This window comes from Orycteropus afer, unplaced genomic scaffold (assembly GCF_000298275.1).
Source record: "Orycteropus afer afer isolate SDZICR_OR568_19922 unplaced genomic scaffold, OryAfe1.0 scaffold00047, whole genome shotgun sequence".
Lineage (NCBI taxonomy): Eukaryota > Metazoa > Chordata > Mammalia > Tubulidentata > Orycteropodidae > Orycteropus > Orycteropus afer.
Genome location: NW_006921634.1, coordinates 10745555 through 10761525, shown reverse-complemented (window position 1 = coordinate 10761525; position 15971 = coordinate 10745555).

Below are 15971 nucleotides of genomic sequence, written 5' to 3'. Positions count from 1 at the left end.
TAGTGGGTTTGAACCGCCAGCCGTCTGGTTAGCAGTCAAGTGCCTTAGCCACTATGCTACCAGAGCTCCTGATTATTTGCCAACTTTCGGAGTATATATGGTGGTGTAGTGCCTAAGGCATTTGACTGCTAACCACAAGATTGGCAGTTCAAACCCACCAGCCCCTCCTAGGAAGGAAGGTTGGGCAATCTACTTCCATAGAGATACTACCTTGGAAACCCAAGGAGGGATTATTATGAGTTGGAACCAACTCGATGGCAGTGAGATGTTTTTTTTCATTTTTTTATATATTTTTTCATTTTTTTATATATTTTTTTTAAATTATCCATTATTCCCTTCCCATATTCCCTCAAGAAACTGTTAACCTTTTGTCTGGATGAATTTGCCTGTTCTAGATATTTCATATAAGTGAGACCATACAATATTAGTTCTTTTATATCAGGCTTATTTCACTTAGTGTAATGTTTTCAGGATCCATCTATGTGGTGGCATGCATCACAACTTCATATTTCTTTATAGTATTTGAAGAATATGCCATTGTATGAATATAGCTCATTTGTAAAAGCCATTCATCTGATGACAGACATTCAAATTGTTTCCACTTTTTGGCTATTGTGAATAATGCTGCAAAGAACATTGGTATTCAGGTGTCTACTTGAGACCTTATTTTCAATTGTTTGGGGTATAGACCCAGGAATGGAATTGGTGGGTTATATGATATTTCTATGTTACCTTTTTTTAGGAACTGCCAAACTATTTCTGTAATGATCACATCGTCATTTCCACTAGCAATGGATGAGTGTACTAATTTCTCCACATCTTCTCTAATACTTGTCATTTTCCATTTTGTGTTTAGTAGCCATCCTAGTAAAGCCTTTTTTTGTTGAATTGATTTTGACTAATAGTGACCCTATAGACAGAGTAGAACTGCTTCATAGAGTTTTCAAGGGGGAGCTCTGGTAGCATAGTGCCTAAGGCATTTGACTGCTAACCAGAAGGCTGACAGTTCAAACCCACCAGCCACTCCTCAGAAGGAAGATGGGGCAATCTACTTCCATAGTGATACTGCCTCAGAAACCCAAGGAGGCATCACTATGAGTCAGGTCCGACTTCACGATACATAACAACAACAGGAAATTTTATAGAAACGAACTACTACATATTTCTCCCATGAAGTGGTTGGTGGTTTCAAACTGCCTCCTTTTGATCCTCCATTTCCTTTCTGTAGAAATGGAGAAGCCTATCCTCAAATTGTTAGGGAGGTACAATGGGACTAATAGCCAAACATTCTTGAATAAAAGAACAAAGTAGATGAACTGCTATTTCCCAATTTCAAAACATACTACAAATATATAGTGACAAAAACAGTGTAGTACTGTTATAAGGATTAATATATAAACCAGTGTAGTAGAATTGAGGTTCTGGAAATAAATCTGTACATCTATTGCCAATTAATTTTTGATAAGGGTGCCAATCACATTAAATGAGGAAACAATATATAGTATTTTCAACAAATGGTTCTGGGACAACTGGAATGTCACATGCAAAAGAATGAAACTAGATCCATATTTCACATAATAAACAAAAATTAACTAAAAATGGATGAATGATATAAATATAAGAGTTAAAACCAAACAAATCTTAGAAGAAAACAAGAGTGACACTTTAGAACCTTCTTTTAGGCAATGGAGTCTTAGATATGACATGAAATGTATGTGTAACAATAGAAAAAAATAGATAAATTGGACTTCATCAAAATAAAAAATATTTGTTCACAAAGGGAGTTTATCAAGGAAGTGAATAGACAGTTTTCTTCTAATTAATAACCCCAAGTATCCAGCTGAGTATATGTCAGATTTTGGCCAGAGATTTTCCTCAATACTTACTGATCTTTAGCTCACAAACAAAGGTTTACCATCTGTTCAGATATAATTTACACACAATATCATTAAGAATCACTTCCAGATCACTGTTTCTCATATCCCTGTAGTATATTTTTAGTTTTTAGTTTCATTGTGATTTGGGTGAAAGTTTACAGAGCAAATTTTTCAGTCAATAGTTCATACACATTTTATTTCATGACATGGATTGCAATCCTCATAACAGTTCTCTTCCCACTTCCTCCCTGTGTTTACCTTTCCTCATGTTCTTCATTCCTATGCATTCCTGCCCTCTGAGCTTTTCCCTCTGCAAATGTTGCTCTTCTGATCTCCTATGGCTGATTGTTCAGTGCACTAGGCCTCTCTATTGTGTGGCTGAAGGTTAAGTCATGGGAGTGAGTTTAATTCCAGGCCCAAAAGTTGACTAGGAGTCATAGTCTCAGGGGTTTCACCTGTCTCTATCAGACCAACAAGCCTGGTATTTTTTTCTTTAATGATTTTGATTTTTGTTCCACATTCTTTTCCCACTCTATCTAGTATCTCCTATTTTGATCCTTTTCCAAGTGGTTGGCAGCAGTAGCAGGGCACCATCTAGTTCTTCTATTTTCGGGGTCATGTTGGCTGAGGTTCACATTTTCCATTAGTCACTTTACTAATTGATTCCATGCATCTTTGATGTTCTTAATTATTTTTTGCTCCAGATGAGGAGAGATAAAGTGTGGCATCTTAGAGGATCACTCTCAAGCTTTTAAGACTGCAGTCACTACTCACCAAAGTAGGAAGTAGTGCAGTATTTTTACATAATATGCTATGTCAAGTGAGCTTTGTGTCCCCTGCAGCCATGGCCCTGAGGCCATGGGCCCAGGAACTCACCCCCTCAAGGTTGTTGGCTTTGGCTAAGAAGTTACAACTTTGCCCCCTATATTAACTCTATTATATATGTTGACATTCCTGTAGTGCATATAAATATGTATGTAGAAATATGGTCTGCCAAACTCATATATGATCATTGGCATATTCCCCTTTGCGTAGCTATATATGATCATTTAGCTTGTCTACCCATGTATGTGGGAGCTCTGGTGGCATAGTGCCTAAGGTATTTGACTGCTAATCAGAAGGCTGGTAGTTCAAACCCACCAGCCCCTCCTCGGAAGGAAAGTTGGGTAATCTACTTCCATAGAGATACTGCCTTGGAAACCCAAGGAGGGGTCGCTATGAGTCTGAGTCAACTCGATGGCAGTGAGTTTTACCTGTGTATCCCCCCATAGAGTAATATTTGTTATTAGTAATAATGCAGTATTATGTATGTAAAAGTGTTGACCTTTGATGTCTGTACCTCTTTGCACCTCTCCATGTCTTACTTTTCATTGTATTATTGTGCTTTTGTCATATTGCTTTCCATTCACCTAAATCAATAGTTGCCTCTTACCTATCTAGCAATTTTTCATATCTTGCCCTCCCATCCCTGAAAATCAAAGAAGAAAGTTTCCTTCGGTGTGTAAACATTCCTGGACTTTTTATAATAGTAAACTCACACAGTATTCTGTGATTAACCTATTTCACTCAGCATAATGTCCTCTAAGTCCATGTTATGCAGTGTTTCATGGGTTCTTCATTATTCTTTACTATTGCATAGTATTCCATTGCATATGTACTATAGTTTGGTTATCCATTAACCCATTGATGGGCACTAAAGCTGTTTCCATCTCTTTGCTATTGTGAATAGTGCTGCAATGAACATGAGTGTACCTCTATTTGTGTCCTGGTTCTCACTTCTTTAGGATAGATACTTAATAATGGGATTGCTGTATTAAATGATATTTCAATTTCCAACCTTTTTAAGGAAGCACCATACCAGTTGCCACAGTGGTTGTATCATTTTACAGTCCCACCAGCAGTGTAGGAGAGTTCCAATCTTTTCAGCATTTGATATTTTCTGTCTTGTTGAATTCTGCTATTGCTGGAGTGAGATGGCATCTCACTGGTGTTTTGATTTGTATCTCTCTAAAGGTTAATGATCATAAGCATTTCTTCATGTGTTTGTTAGCTGCCTGAATAGTTTCTTTGGTAAAGGTATCTGTTGATCTTGCTTGCTCATTTTTTCTTTGGATTATTTGTCTTCTTGATTTTTAGATGTTGGAGTTTTCCATAAATTTTAGATGTAAGTCTCTTGTCAGATACGTCATTGCTGAACAATTTTTTGCAATCTGTACATTCTCTTTTGGAAAATTTTTTTGATCCAAGTAAGAATTTAGTTTTTAGAAGGTCCCAGTCATCTAATTTATTTTACTCTATTTATGCATTTTCACTTATGTTTGATAGTCTAGTAATGCCATAAGTTAGGGCTCATAAGTTTGCCCCTATTTTTTCTTTGATAAACTTTATACTTCTGGATTTTATATTTAGGTTTTTGATTCATCTTGGTTTCGTGTATGATGTGAAGTATGGATCTTGTTTCATTTTCCTACAAATGGATATCTAGGTTTGCCGGCACCATTTATTAAAGAGACTCTCTTCCCTATTTAATGGACTTTGATCCTTTATCAAAGATCATCAGACAATATGTGGATAGATCTATTTCTGCATTCTCAATTCTGTTCCACAAGTCTATGTGTCTGTCATTGTACTGATACCAGGCTGTTTTGATTACTGTAACCATGTAATAGGGCTTAATATCAGAGAGTGTGAGACTTACTACTTTATTCTTCTTCAGTAATTTTCAGACCAAGATATTTTACCTTGATATCATTTTTAAATAGCTGCATCCTTGGCTAGCTTATGAAGCCATTAATTCAGAAAGCATACACTCACACACAGCTATTTTTATATCATTCATTTTATTTAGTCTACTCTTTCATCCATTTTAAATTCTCAATATATAATATTTCTGGGAAAATATTGCATTGACATAATCTTTATCCTTATAATTTTATTCTTCTAAATAGATTAGGTTATTCTCAACCAAACTGGAATTACACTCTATAACAAATCTCCCCACACTCTCACTCAGGATTACTTGTTATGCCATTTTCTGGACAGGAAAAAAAAAAAAAAACTTAAATACATTTAGTCAATTTAGTCAGAGAGAAATTTTGGTCCAGGCATTTCTTGTTTTCTGTTCTCCAATACTATGGGTGAATCTAAGCCATTCCCATGGACTTAGAAGCTTGAAATCCTCAAAACAATACTGGAATAATCCAGATAGTCATGGGGATGGGAGGAATTGATGTTACACTAATCGTACATCAGATAACCTTCCTTTGTTAAAACATGATTGGTGCTTTGATTATCTGAGCTCTCACAACAGGCTTGGGACCTTCAAATATTAGTTTAGTATGTTTTGCACATTTACCTGTCATTTCTTTTGATAGTTATGACAACTTATAATGTTCATATATGTATATTAAATTTTGCTTTAAAATATAATGTTGTACATTATATTCAGAAGGGGCCTATAATCTTTTGACTGAAGCCAGAATCCAGAAGCATCAATACTGTATATTTGAACTCACTCATTACCTTCACCTGACCAGAAATGAAAATGTATACATATGTTTATATGTATACATGAATATACGTTTCCTCTGTTCCACTCACTTGTGATAACTTCATTTATTCTATAAATATACAATTTAAAGCCATCTATCTCCTTGAGTCACTTAAATATAGACTTCTTGTTAAAAGAAATATTTAAAATATATATTCTCACTTGCCATTCAAACTATATCACTCTTAATACCCATTCTTTCCTCAAAGTGCCCAAAACATGCATTAGCTTTTGTACCTTTATCTTTAACTCCAGGATCCATAGTGGATATATAAAATGACACCAGCATACTTTCCCAGGTACTCTTGAGACTTTCTCATGAATAAAACTGTCCAATCATTTGACTTTTCTGTTTACAATTCATTTTTTTTTCTCAACTACAAGCGTTCCTCTACATTTATGCCCCAAAAATATAACAAAAAATATTTTTAAAGAATACTAAGAAAATATTAATGTCAATTCACAGAGGAGAAGAGAACAAGAGAAAAATGTACATAAGAGATTATGCAATTTATATGTGAGAGGGTGAGAATAGGACACAGAAGATTGGTGAAAGTTAAAAAGAGGAAGCAGAGTCAACAGATATTCAGTGTAAGCTGGGGCTGCAGAAGGGCTAAGATTATCCCAAGTCCATGAGGTATCACCTAAAATCAAAATTATCTTTCGATACACTTTGCCATGTCTTAAATATGTTCTGCATTTTCAAATACAGAAGGATTTCTTTCTTTTCAAATTTTTTCATAATTTGATCCCAGAAATGATTATGGTATGGTTTGAAAAAGAACACATGAAAATAAAATATTAATACTAGTATGCTATAATAATAAAAGATTGAAGTCATTTAGTCTTTGTACATAGCAGGAATACTTCCTTAGATTATATGATAAGAGAGAATAAAATAAGGGAAGGAATGAAATTAGAAAAAAGTATGGCACTAAAATAATTACTGGAAATAAATAAGTGAAAGGTGAATTTAAAAGATAGTGGACAAAACCAAAATAAATTCCCTCCTGATAATAAAATTTGTGGTTTCAATGATGCAGTAAAAAATTTCAAATGAAAGAACAAATAAAGAGAAGAAAGTTGTAAGGCAAAAAATGAAAGAGCGGAAAGAAAGATCAGAAGAAATATGAGTAATTCTAGTTTCCAAAGAAAGAAATTATGAAGGACAAATAATAAAACAAATGTTTTAAGAGAGAATAAAATAAGGGAAGGAATGAAGTTAGAAAAAGTAATTTGCAATTTATGTGTTTTTATTAAATAGAAATAATATATAAATAATGGTTTTCTAACAATAACAGAATTCAATAAGTAGCAAGATAAACAAAAATTAATAGCTTTCATGCACACAAATAATAAGTACTGAGAAGACTAACTGTTAGGGAAAACTACTTATAATGGCAATATAAATAATTGAAAATTTATAAAAATACTTAAGTAGAAATGTTTTTAACAAAATAAGGACTTCTGTTTAATCTTATTAAAGACACACAAGTAAACTTAAACAAATGGAAAGATATCTCCTTCTTTGGTACAAGATGACTTAAGATTGTTGTTGCTGTTGTTAGGTGCCACAGAGTCCACTCCGACTCACAAGGACCCAATGTACAACAGAATGAAACACTGCCCAGGCCAGTCCTGTGCCAGCCTCACACTCATTGCTATATCTGAACCCATTGTTGCAGCCACTGTGTCAATCCATCTCATTGAGGACCTTCCCCTTTTTCACTGACCCTCCACTTTACCAAGCATGATATCCTTCTCCAGGGAATGGTTCCTTCTGACAATGTGACCAAAGCAGGTGAGACAAAGTCTGGCCATTCTCACTTCCAAGGAGCATTCCTGGCTGTACTTCCAGGACAGATTTGCTAGTTCTCCTGGTACTTTTCAGTATTCTTTGCCAACATCACAATTCAAAATTCAACAATTCAAAAGCATCAACTCTTCTTTGGCCTTCCTTATTCATTGTCCAGCTTTCACATGCATATGAGGCTAATGAAAACACTATGGCTTGGGTTAGGCTCACCTTAGTCTTCAAAGACTCTTTAGCACTTTAAAGAGGTCTTACTTCTTGACTACTGCTTCCATTGATGTTGACTGTAGAAACAAATAATATGAAATCCTTGACAACTTCAATCTTTTCTCCTTTTATGGTGATGCTGCTTATTGCTCCAGTTGTGAGAATTTTTGTTTTCTTTACATTGAGATGTAATCCATGCAGCAGACTGTAGCCTTTAATCTTCATCAATAAGTGCTTCAAGTCATCCTCAATTTCAGCAAACAAGGTTGTGCCGTCTGCCTATTGCAGGTTGTTAATGAGTCTTCCTCCAATCCTGATGCCATGTTCTTCATATAGTCCAGCTTCTTGGATTATTTGCTCAGTATCCAGATTGAATAAATATGGAGGAAGGACACAACCCAGACACTCCCTGATTTTAAACCATGCAGTATCTCCTTGCTCTGTTCGAAAGATAGCCTCCTGGTCTATGTACAGATTCCTCATGAGTACAATTAAGTGTTCTGGAATTCCCATTCTTCTCAATGTTATCCATTATTTGTAATGATTCACACAATTGAATGCTTTTGCATAGTCAATGAAACACAAGTAAACATCTTTCTGTTATTCTTTGCTTTCAGTTAAGATCCATCTGACATCAGCAATAATATCTTGTTATATCTTCCATTTGCCTTAGCTACTCTCCATTCAAGAAAAAGTTTCAGAGTATCTTCTGACTTTTATTTTGGTCTTTTCTTCTTTTTCTGTCTTTTTAATGACTTTTTACTTTCTTCATATATTATGTTTTTGATGTCATCCAACAATTCTCTGGTTTTTGGTCATTGGTGTTAAATGTGTCAAATCTATTCTTTAGCTCTTCTCTAAATTCAAGTGAGATATAATCAAGGTCACAGTTTTGGTTCTCATGGATTTTTTTTTAATTGTCTTTGGCTTCAACTTGAACTTGCATATAAGGAGTTAATAGTCAGCTCTACAGTCAGCTCCAGGCCTTGTTTTGGCTGAAGATACTGAGTTTCTCCATCACCTCTTTCTACACATATATGGATCTGATTCCTGTGTATCCCATCTGGTAATGTCCACATGTATAGCAGCTGTTTATCTTTTTGAAAAAAGGTATCTGCAATGAATAAATCATTGGTCTTGCAAAATTCTATCATGTGATCTCTGGCATAATTTCTGTCACTATGGCCAAATTTTCCAACTATGAGTGATTCTTCTTTGTTTCCAACTTTTGTATTCCAGTCACCAGTAATGATCAACACATCTTGATTGCATGTTTGGTCAATTCCAGACTACAGAAGTTGGTAAAAATCTTCAATTTCCTCATCTTTGGCTCTGGTGGTTGGTGCATACATTTGAATAACAGTCATATTAACTGGTATTCCTTGTAGGCATATGGATGTTATCCGATCACTGAGAGCATTGCACTTCAGGATAGATCTGAAAACATTTTTTGTAATGACAAATGTCACAACATTCCTCTTCAATTTGTCCTTCCCAGCAGAGTAGATCATATGATTGACTGATTCAAAATGGCCAAAAACAGTCCATTTCAGCTTACTAATGCTTAAGATATTAATCTGTATGTGTTCCATTTCATTTTGACAACTTCCAATTTTCCTACATTCATACTCCATACTTTCCATGTTCCAATTACTAATGGATGTTTGTAGCTGTTTCTTCCCATTTTGAGTCGTACCACATCAGCAAATGGAGTTTCTGAAAGCTTTACTCCATCCACGTGAAGGTTGACCCTACTTTGTGGAGACAGCTCCTCCCCAGTCGTATTTTGAGTGCCTACTGACGTTAGGGGTTCATCTTCTGGCACTATATTGCACATTGTTTCAGGGCTATTTTTAAAGTTTTCCAGTAATATATCAGACAGTGTTTATTCATAAAGTTTTTACCACCATTCATCTCTCAATTAGCTGTCTTGCAGTGGTGGCTTCCATGTTGCTGTGAGGCCAGAAGCTATGCCACTGGGATTTCAAATGCTAGCAGGGTCACCCATAGTGGACAGGTTTCCCTGGAGATTCTGGACTAAGACAGATTTGGAAGAAAGAGTCTAGCCATTTCTGAAGGAATTGACCAGTGAAAACCTTATGGATAGCAGTGATCTAAGATTATGTTGTTGTTGTTATGTGCTGTCGAGTCAAACCCGACTCATAGCGACCCCTCCTTGGGTTTCCGAGGCAGTATCACTACGGAAGTAGGATTGCCCAACCTTCCTTTCGAGGAGTGGCTGGTGGGTTTGAACAGCCAGCCATCTGGTTAGCAGGCAAGTGTCTTAGCCACTATGCTACCAGATATATAAATCTTTAAGTTAGTTTATAAAGTTTATAGTTTATATAGTTTATAAAGTTTTTTATATTCCAATAAAAATACTAACAAGAATTTTAATGGAATTAGGCAAGTTGACATTCAAATTCATTTGGAGAGACAAGCATGGATATTTGAGGAAAAATGGTGTACTTGTTTGTGGATGTATATGTGTGTGTGTGTACCCCAGAACTCCAAACTCACTGCCATCAAGTCGATTCCAACTCATAGCAACCCCCATTGGTTTTCCAAGACTATAAATCCTTATGGAAGCAGACTGCCTCATCTTTCTTCCATGGAGCAGCTGGTGGGATCGAACCACCAGCCTTTTGGTTAGCAGCCAAATGCCTTAACCACTACACCACTAGACCACCAGAGCTCCACAGCTCCATATATTTAAACATATCCATAGGCTTTGTTTTACAATCTTCAATGTCACAAAAAAGTACTCAAGATACAAATATTGAAATCAGAAAAATGGGTGACTTCAATTTGAGATTGAAATGTAATCTCACAGATGGGATTTAGGAACTGGGCATACTGGCTCAGCAATGTATTATCTCCTTAATTATTCTCTTGGTAGTTTATATTTTGTTTTCTCTATGAAAATATGTGATCTATAGGGTACTAGATGTTGCTTTTGAGCTTTTTCCCCCCACCAACCTCTTCAACAAATAGTTAATAATTCAATAAGAAAAACAAGAATATTAGATTTTAGAAGAGGTTGAAATGTTCATCAGCACAACATGGATACACAATAATAATACCTCAAAAAAGCATGCAGATCTAGACTGATTATGGACACACACAGCAGAGCTGTATACTCTGCAGAGAAGTACACATTGAGAGTGAGCTGAGACTTGATATCACCAGCACCACTATAACTCAACTGAGGACTGAAGCCACCTGTGTCAACATGACTGTTATAGGAAATTTCTGCCAATGAAAATAAGACTATAACACAATAAATAGATTCACTGTTTGCTGCAAGAAAGTTTTGCAAACCATTTTGTCCAATCAAACAGCCTGTTAATCTTCACAAACATCGCTTCCATTTTGTAGAAGAATAAATTGCTCATATTGCTAATAACCCACTAATGAGACAGCAGTTTATTTATCAACACTTTCTTAAAACAATTGCATCAACATTATCACCCAATCCTTATTTATTTTCTGCTTTAAAAGACCTCAATTAAATGCCTTGATCTGAGACTCAAAAACTTTATAAATATCCTTCTCCAACTTACCTTTTTTATTTCCCATGTCTATTGGCCCTGTTGAGTTATAGTGACATTCAGATCCTCTATTATTTATTGATCTTTTTATCAGATGTTCTGTTTATTATTGGAAATGATGCAATGAAGTCTCTAACTACTATTGTAGAATAGTTAGAGACTATTTTGGATCTCTCTTCAATCTGTTATATGTTTAGGTGCTCTGATGTTGAGTCCATATTGTTGTTGTTGTTATGTGCCATTGAGTGGGACCCAACTCATAGCGACCCCTCCTTGAGTTTTTGACTCAGTATCACTGCAGAAGTAGATTGCCCAACCTTCCTTCCGAGGAGTGGCTGGTGGGTTTGAACCGCCAGCCTTCTGGTTAGCAATCAAGTGCCTTAGGCACTACGCTACCAGAGCTCCTATATAACTGTTATATCATCTCTTTTTTAAATTTTTATTGTGATTTGGGTGAAAGTTTGCAGAGAAAATTCATTTTTCATACAGCAGTTCACACACATTTTGTCTCATGACATTGACTGCAATTTCCACAATGTAACAACTCTCTTCCCACTTCCTCTCCACAGTTACCTCCTCCCTGTGTCCTTCCCTCCTGTGCATTCCTGTCCCTCCCAGTTGTCTCCCTGTGCATAAACTGCCCTTCTGTTCTCCCACAACTGATAGCTCCAAGGAGTGTATCTACCTGATGCAAATGTTTAGCCTTTATGCCTGTCTATTACTTCACTGTAAGGCACAGGAGTGAGTTCAACTCCAGACCTGAAGGGCAGCTAAGGGCTATAGTCTCACGGGTTTCACCAGGCTCTAACAGACCAGCAAGCCTGGTCTTTTCTTTTTTTTTTTTTAATGTATATAATTTTGAGTTTTGTGCCACATAGTTCTTCCACTCTATCCAGGATCTCAAACACATATGCCCCTCTGAGTGGTTGAGTGGTAGTCAGACACCATCTAGTTCTTCTAGTCTCATGGGCATATAGGCTGAGGATCACATGGTCTACTGTCCCTTGGACTAATTATTTCTGTGAATCTTTGGTTTTCTTCATTTCCAGCCTACCTTTGATATATTACCATCAGGCAGTAAATTTCATTAACTTCAATTTGTTGATCAACAGGTTTCCATGCTAAGCTCTTAGATGATTCAATTGTCAACACTATTTTCTGTTAAAATATAAACAATCTACAATATTAAAGCACATATTGAAGTTGAAGCTTTGAAATCCAAGTTGGGACAAATAAGCCTTGAAATGAACTTAAAATTTTGAGATCCAAAAGTTAAAGTCAATCATTTAGAATTAACTTTTTGCACTCATTCCCATATATATCATTTTTACACAAATTTTCATTTTAATTTAAACAACTTTAAAAAAAAAAAACAAAAAACAGACCAAATAACTAAAGTTCAGATGTCAGAAGAGAAGTTTTATAAAAATCTTATGTTTCCTGTTGCTTCATGCCATTAATTTGTCTTATAACTGTTTGTTAATTACAAATTTATAAACTGTTTGTTTCATATTCTGGTAATTTAAAGCTGAACATAGTTGTGTTTCTCATTTTAACTTACTCAAGAAAGTCATATAATATCTCAGTGCCTCATAGGAAAAACACTATCTGCGATCAATTAAAATGTGAAGCTGCTTTAAAATCCTTTACCAAGTTATAACGTTTCCATAGAAAAATCTTAAACATTAAAGACAATATGTAATATTATATTACATTTTCCTTCCTCCAAATTTGTGATCCTCACAGAAAATTAACCTGCTTCAGCTGTTATCACTATTTTTTCTTGTCAATTAAGGTGTAATTGATATGCAGATCTATTTATTTAAAGAGGTATCTCATGGCCTCTAGAGGAAGGTTGGGCAATCCTACTTCCGTAGTGATACTGCCTCAGAAACCCAAGAAGGGGTCACTATGAGTCGGGGCGACTCGACGGCACATAACAGTGGTTGATCAATTATGTGCATTCTGAAGAGCAAACTCATAGTCTTCAAAAGAAACCTCTGAACAACTGCTGGATAAGAGGATTGAGTTTTACCACATCACTCAAGATTGCAAACTCCCCTGAACTTTTGTTGCCTTCCTTTTATTTAGGTATTGGGCAAGGACTTGGAATACATTATTTGTGTAGATTTAAAGAAGGTAACAAAAAACAAAATGGAATCCAGAAAAACACTAGAATATGATATTTATGTAAAGAGGCATGGGAGAAAAAGATAATGTGTAAAACTATAAATTAATTGCTAAATATTCTCAATCACAGAAGAGTAGTAAGTTATGTCTCCAACGTTAGTGTTCCTAGACTTAAAATCCTCTAAAATGACATTTTGACATAAAATAATAGTATTAAAAATAGTACCATTAATAATATTAACCTTGTACTGAACACTTTCTGAGAGTAAAAGAACCTTCTCAAATTATCTCTACTCCTCTCAATAACCCTGAAGGCAATTGATTATTATTTTATCTTCACTAAGTGTGAGAAGGGAGTTCTGGTGGGATAGCACCTAAGGCATTTGGCTTCTAACCAGAAGGCTGGCAGTTCAAATGCACCAGCCAGAAGAGATGACTTTTCTCCTTGGCGACAAAGGTATTAAGAAAAATAGGCAATATTCAAATACATACCGAAGGAAAAAAAAAAAAAAAAACCTCACTGCCGTCCAGTCGATTTCCACTCATAGTGACCCTTCCTTGGGTTTCCAAGGTGATATCTCTGTAAAAGTAGATTGCCTACTCTTCCTTCCAAGGAGTGACTGGTGGGTTAAAACCACCAGCCTTCTGGTTAGCAGCCAAATGCCTTAGGCACTATGCCACCAAAGCTCCTTCAAATACATAGTTATCTGAATTCAAACTTTTTTTTTTTTTTTTAATTTCCTCTCCTGATGATAACCATATAGAATATATGAAAGTTATCCACGGTACCTCAGTTCTGTCAATACTCACCTCTGTAAGTCCTCCACCACAGTCCAAAAACTCATTACCTTTGAGTTGATTCCACCTCACAGTGACCCTATAGGACAGGACAGAACTACCCTTAGGGTTCCCAAGTCTATAATCTTTATGGATTCAGCCTCTTAACATCTTTCTCTCACAAAGCAAAAATTGTCACATCCTTCTCTGACAGAGGGGCTGGTGAATTTGAACTGCTGACCTTTAAGTTAGCAGCCTAGAAGTTAACCACAAGCTCTTACCACATTCCAAGCCATACTCATTTCCCTCCTACCTTAAAACAACACCTTCTGTCATCACTTTGGCTTCTCTCGTTGATTATTTTCCTAATTTTTTTTTTTTTTTTATATAACCATTTCCTAAATCATATACCAGTACTCAGCTTAAATATTAATTACTCAGGCAATGTCTTCCCAAACTCTAAAAAAGAAATCAGAACCCCTTGTTATTTATACTCATGTCTGTTACTTATCATTTAAATTTTTATCCCAAGAGTGATCAATTAATTGACTGTATAATTGTGTGTTTAAAATCATATCACACAACATTTGCCTCATAATAGGAGCTCAAATACAGTAATATACTACATAATGCCCATTTGGGCAGTGTTTGACTACATAGATATCCATAGTGCCAAACCCTGTAAGGCTTTTTACACTGAAAATTCAGGTAAATACAATGGCTTGTAATATACGAGAGCTCTGGTGGCATAGTGCCTAAGGCACCTGACTGCTAACCAGAAGGCTGGTGGTTCTAACCCACCAGCCACTTCTCAGAAGGAAGGTTAGGCAATCTACTTCCGTAGTGATACTGCCTCGGAAACCCAAGGAGGGGTCCCTATGAGTAGGTCCGACACGATTCGAGGGCACATAACAACATAATAACAGACAGGTGCTATTTTGTGATGCTAATTAAAACATTATTATTATTATTATTATATTATTCTGTTAAAGGTATTTTCTTATAGCTGGAAGTATTTCATTAATTTTTTTTGCATAGAAAGGTACACTATGCACTATATAGCATATTTTTTTTCACTTATTCTACACTCACATAAATACCACATGCATAATGTGCAGAGCACACACAGTAAATTAATATGCAAGATGGTTGCTTAGGTTGCAAAGAATAACAGAATGTGTGCAATATTGGGGTGAAAATATAGTAGTACTAACACAAAAATTGACTAGGTTACATTAGATATGAACCATACCTAACTCTTCCAACTTACATACAAATTAGACTTGATGGCAGATTTAGGAACAGAAATAGTTTGTAATTGGGACTGCCTATACAGTAGGAGTGCTGATGGCACAGTGCCTAAGGCATTTAACTGCTAACTAGAAGGTTGGCGGTTCAAACTCAACAGCAGCTCCTTTGAAGGAAGACAGGGCAGTCTACTTTCATAAAGATTCACTGCCTTGGAAACCCAGTGGGGGTTGCTGGGAACTGGAATCTACTCCATGGCTGTGGGTTTGTTTGTTTGTTTTTTGTTTGTTTTATATGGTGTTCTCACAATGTCCAAATCACATGATGTCCTATTTCACAGAATGTATTGTAGGTGTTAAATTATATCTAACTATAAATGTTTCCTCTGAAGTAAGGTTGGGCAATCTACTTCCATAGTGATACTGCCTTGGAAACCCAAGAAGGGATCCCACTCCACGGCAGTGAGTTTTGTTGTTGTTGCTGTCGTTATAAATATTTAGTGAGAGAATAAAAAAATAAAAATAAAAATAAAAAAATTCACCCTCAAGTCAATTCCTACTCATAGCAACACTATAGGACAGAGTAAAACTGCCCCAGAGAATTTTCAAAGCTGTAACTTTATGGAAATGAAGATGCTGATGGTTTTGAACTGCCTCCTTTTCAGTTATCACTTAAGTGCTTCACCACTATGGACTCCTGGAGGACTCCTTGAGAGAATAAATTGTTGTTGTTGTTATGTGCCGTCGAGTCAGCCCTGACTCATAGCGACCCCTCCTTGGGTTTCCGAGGCAGTATCACTACGGAAGTAGGATTGCCCA